Source organism: Theropithecus gelada, unplaced genomic scaffold (assembly GCF_003255815.1).
Source record: "Theropithecus gelada isolate Dixy unplaced genomic scaffold, Tgel_1.0 HiC_scaffold_82, whole genome shotgun sequence".
Taxonomy (NCBI): domain Eukaryota; kingdom Metazoa; phylum Chordata; class Mammalia; order Primates; family Cercopithecidae; genus Theropithecus; species Theropithecus gelada.
Window position 1 is genome coordinate 8,111 of NW_020264941.1, and position 5,473 is coordinate 13,583.

General features: G+C 38.5%; 1 non-coding gene across 1 annotated transcript; it reads left to right on the forward strand.

The window, feature by feature from the left end:
• The first annotated feature begins 2,166 nt into the window (after positions 1 to 2,166).
• On the forward strand, positions 2,167 to 2,273 carry LOC112618028. The gene has a single exon (XR_003118004.1). It is a non-coding gene; the product is annotated as a U6 spliceosomal RNA (small nuclear RNA).
• Positions 2,274 to 5,473: the final 3,200 nt, after the last annotated feature.

Genomic DNA, 5,473 nt, shown 5'->3' on the forward strand with positions numbered 1-5,473 from the left:
TGAAAACATGAAAAAAGATATTCTATGCAAACGATAACCCCCAAAAAGCAAGAGTGTCCATATTTATAACACATAAAATATACTTTAAGTTAAAAACTGTAATAAGAAACAGGGAGGGACATTTATAATAAAAGGATCAATTCACCAGGAAGATATAATAATTAAAATATATATGTACCCAACATCAGAGCACCTAAATGGATAACAATTATTTATAAATCTGAAGGGAGAAATAAACTGTAATACCACAATATTAGGAGATTTCAATATCCCACACTTAGTAATGTATGTAACAACCAGAAGAGAGACCAATAAGGAAAGAGAGGACTTGAAAGAGACTAATGAGAACTAAGAGATATAATGCAGAACATTCTACTCAACAGTAGCAGAATACATATTGTTTTCAAAGCACACGGAACATTACTCAGGATAAATTACATGTTAGGCCACAAAACAACCCTTAACAAATTTATGAATATTAAAATTATACCAAGTATCTTTTCCTACCATAATGAAATGAAACTCCAATCAATAACAAGAGGAAAACATAAAGTTAATACTCCTGCACTGTACATTTAAAATGGTTAGGATGGTAAATTTTGTGTTATGTGTCTCTTACAATAATAAAAAAAAGATTGTATAACATGGTTAAGGATAGAATATTGTGAGGTCAGTCAGAGGGGTAGAAATAAAACTAAATAAATGTTATATAATAGAAATCATAAGAAGAGACTGTATGTCAAAAAGAAAATTCACAACAGTACTGAATGCTTCAGGGAGGTCAAGAAAAATAAGGACAGGAAAGTACATTTGAGATTTGGCAACACAGATGTCATTAATCGCTCAGCAAGAATCGTTTCAGTGGAACAAAGATGGGTTCAAATTGTTGCAAGGCTAAGAACCTGACCGTATAATTTATCATCTAATCATGGATACTTTTGAGAGTAAAGAGGATGCTAAAACAATGAACAATTGGATATTTAGTGTGCAACGTATTGGTTTTAATTTGCTGGTAGATTTATAAAATTTTTCATTGGGCTGCTGCAGGCCTGGAAATAAGGACAAGGATTGGTTACTACTGGGACCAGAAGTTGCTGTCTTCAGGTAGAGAAACATTTCTTAAGAGCCTTAGATCTAGCACATTGTTAGGTACTTCAAACTCAAAGACCTTTAGAAGAGTTAAAATGAATGAATAAATTACTGCAGTTTTGCAAGCAGGTTCACCTGAATCTTACAAGTCTGAAACCCATGCCCTCTTAGGGAGATGGGCTGAAGCCATGGGGGAAGGTTACTTAGGATTCTCAGAAGAGATGGAATGTCAGGGTCTGTGGATGGGAGACAGATGGAATAGCCTGCTTGGAGTAGTTGTGTAGACATTTTTTTTTTTTGGTGGAATATTTTTTATTTATATAAAATCCCTCAAAACAAAAAAGTTTTCCAACCACACACAAGAGGGGTATGGGTAGGAGAAGGTGTCTCTCCATCTATCCCTGGCCCCCAGCCCATGTGGTTTTGGCAACAATAAGGTGTATGGAATAATGGCTCCCGAAATTAAAATGGTGTGTGTATGAGAAGGAAAGGGGGGCAAAGCTGTGGGAAGCAGTGGAAGGGAAGGATCAAAGGAGGTCGGTACTGGGAACGCTGAAGGTGGGAGGCCATTTCATAACATTGTTGATGAAACTGCCGTGGACACCTTCTTTGCCCATCAGCAGGCCTAGCATCTTGGCAGTTATGGCAACAATGACATTGAAGGTGGGGGCTCCACTGATGCTCTTCATATGAAGATCCACGGTCAATTCCCCATCCTGTAGCACTGAGTTGTGTAGACATTTGTCCCATGTTGTTTCCAGGAGCAACAGAAGAGACAAGTCCAAATGCGTTGAATATCTATGAGGTGGGTTTCACAAATGACCAGGCCTTATGCATACTTCCTTCGGGTTACAGGCATATGAACTGGTCTCAACAGGGACTAAGAAGAGGAACAAGGTGCAGCAAGCGGGAAGAAGGAGGAAAGGGCAGTAGAAACGGGATGGAACTTCCTTGTTACTCCCCTGTCCTTCCCCGGTTTAGCAGTAGTCATTGCACTTGGCTTCAGAGCTTTCTTCTGAGAGTCCTGAACTCACTCTATCTTTCTAAACTGAACCTCGTGTTAAAATGGGAAGTCTGGTGCTCGCTTCGGCAGCACATATACTAAAATTGGAACGATACAGAGAAGATTAGCATGGCCCCTGCGCAAGGATGACACGCAAATTCGTGAAGCGTTCCATATTTTTTCAACATTCTTAAAGAAAAGAATTTTAAACCCAGAATTTCATATCCAGCCAAACTAAGTTTCATAAGTGAAGGAGAAATAAAATCCTTTACAGATAAGCAAATGCTTAGAGATTTTGTCACCACTAGGCCTGCCTTACAAGAGACCCTGAAGGAAGCACTCAACATGGAAAGGAACAACCGGTACCAGCCATCTCAAAAACATGCCAAAATGTAAAGACCATCGAGGCTAGGAAGAAACTGCATCAACTAATGAGCAAAATAACCAGTTAATATCATAATGGCAGGATCAAGTTCACACATAACAATCTTAACCTTAAATGTAAATGGACTAAATGCTCCAATTAAGAGACACAGACTGGCAAACTGGATAAAGAGTCAAGACCCATCAGTCTGCTGTATTCAGGAGACCCATCTCACACGCAGAGACATACATAGGCTCAAAATAAAGGGATGGAGGAAGATTTACCAAGCAAATGGAGAACAAAAAAAAGCGGGGGTTGCAATACTAGTCTCTGATAAAACAGACTTTAAACCATCAAAGATCAAAAGAGACAAAGAAGGCCATTACATAATGGTAAAGGGATCAATTCAACAGGAAGAGCTAACTATCCTAAATATATATGCACCCAATACAGGAGCACCCAGATTCATAAAGCAAGTCCTTAGAGACTTACAAAGAGACTTAGACTCCCATACAATAATAATGGGAGACTTCAACACTCCATTGTCAACATTAGACAGATCAACGAGACAGAAAGTTAACAAGGATATCCAGGAATTGAACTCATCTCTGCAGCAAGCAGACCTAATAGACATCTATAGAACTCTCCACCCCAAATCAACAGAATATACATTCTTCTCAGCACCACATCGTACTTATTCCAAAATTGACCACGTAATTGGAAGTAAAGCACTCCTCAGCAAATGTACAAGAACAGAAATTATAACAAACTGTCTCTCAGACCACAGTGCAATCAAACTAGAACTCAGGACTAAGAAACTCAATCAAAACCGCTCAACTACATGGAAACTGAACAACCTGCTCCTGAATGACTACTGGGTACATAACGAAATGAAGGCAGAAATAAAGATGTTCTTTGAAACCAATGAGAACAAAGATACAACATACCAGAATCTCTGGGACACATTTAAAGCAGTGTGTAGAGGGAAATTTATAGCACTAAATGCCCACAAGAGAAAGCAGGAAAGATCTAAAATTGACACTCTAACATCGCAATTAAAAGAACTAGAGAAGCAAGAGCAAACACATTCGAAAGCTAGCAGAAGGCTAGAAATAACTAAGATCAGAGCAGAATTGAAGGAGATAGAGACACAAAAAACCCTCCAAAAAATCAATGAATCCAGGAGTTGGTTTTTTGAAAAGATCAACAAAATTGACAGACCACTAGCAAGACTAATAAAGAAGAAAAGAGAGAAGAATCAAATCGACGCAATTAAAAATGAAAAAGGGGATATCACCACCGACCCCACAGAAATACAAACTACCATCAGAGAATACTATAAACACCTCTACGCAAATAAACTGGAAAATCTAGAAGAAATGGATAATTTCCTGGACACTTACACTCTTCCAAGACTAAACCAGGAAGAAGTTGAATCCCTGAATAGACCAATAGCAGGCTCTGAAATTGAGGCAACAATTAACAGCCTACCAACCAAAAAAAGTCCAGGACCAGATGGATTCACAGCTGAATTCTACCAGAGGTACAAGGAGGAGTTGGTACCATTCCTTCTGAAACTATTCCAATCAATAGAAAAAGAGGGAATCCTCCCTAACTCATTTTATGAGGCCAACATCATCCTGATACCAAAGCCTGGCAGAGATACAACAAAAAAAGAGAATTTTAGACCAATATCCCTGATGAACATCGATGCAAAAATCCTCAATAAAATACTGGCAAACCGGATTCAGCAACACATCAAAAAGCTTATCCACCATGATCAAGTGGGCTTCATCCCTGGGATGCAAGGCTGGTTCAACATTCGCAAATCAATAAACATAATCCAGCATATAAACAGAACCAAAGACAAGAACCACATGATTATTTCAATAGATGCAGAAAAGGCTTTTGACAAAATTCAACAGCCCTTCATGCTAAAAACGCTCAATAAATTCGGTATTGATGGAACATACCTCAAAATAATAAGAGCTATTTATGACAAACCCACAGCCAATATCATACTGAATGGGCAAAAACTGGAAAAATTCCCTTTGAAAACTGGCACAAGACAGGGATGCCCTCTCTCACCACTCCTATTCAACATAGTGTTGGAAGTTCTGGCTAGGGCAATCAGGCAAGAGAAAGAAATCAAGGGTATTCAGTTAGGAAAAGAAGAAGTCAAATTGTCCCTCTTTGCAGATGACATGATTGTATATTTAGAAAACCCCATTGTCTCAGCCCAAAATCTCCTTAAGCTGATAAGCAACTTCAGCAAAGTCTCAGGATACAAAATTAATGTGCAAAAATCACAAGCATTCTTATACACTAGTAACAGACAAACAGAGAGCCAAATCATGAATGAACTTCCATTCACAATTGCTTCAAAGAGAATCAAATACCTAGGAATCCAACTTACAAGGGATGTAAAGGACCTCTTCAAGGAGAACTACAAACCACTGCTCAGTGAAATAAAAGAGGACACAAACAAATGGAAGAACATACCATGCTCATGGATAGGAAGAATCAATATCGTGAAAATGGCCATACCGCCCAAGGTAATTTATAGATTCAATGCCATCCCCATCAAGCTACCAATGAGTTTCTTCACAGAATTGGAAAAAACTGCTTTAAAGTTCATATGGAACCAAAAAAGAGCCCGCATCTCCAAGACAATCCTAAGTCAAAAGAACAAAGCTGGAGGCATCACGCTACCTGACTTCAAACTATACTACAAGGCTACAGTAACCAAAACAGCATGGTACTGGTACCAAAACAGAGATATAGACCAATGGAACAGAACAGAGTCCTCAGAAATAATACCACACATCTACAGCCATCTGATCTTTGACAAACCTGAGAGAAACAAGAAATGGGGAAAGGATTCCCTATTTAATAAATGGTGCTGGGAAAATTGGCTAGCCATAAGTAGAAAGCTGAAACTGGATCCTTTCCTTACTCCTTATACGAAAATTAATTCAAGATGGATTAGAGACTTAAATGTTAGACCTAATACCATA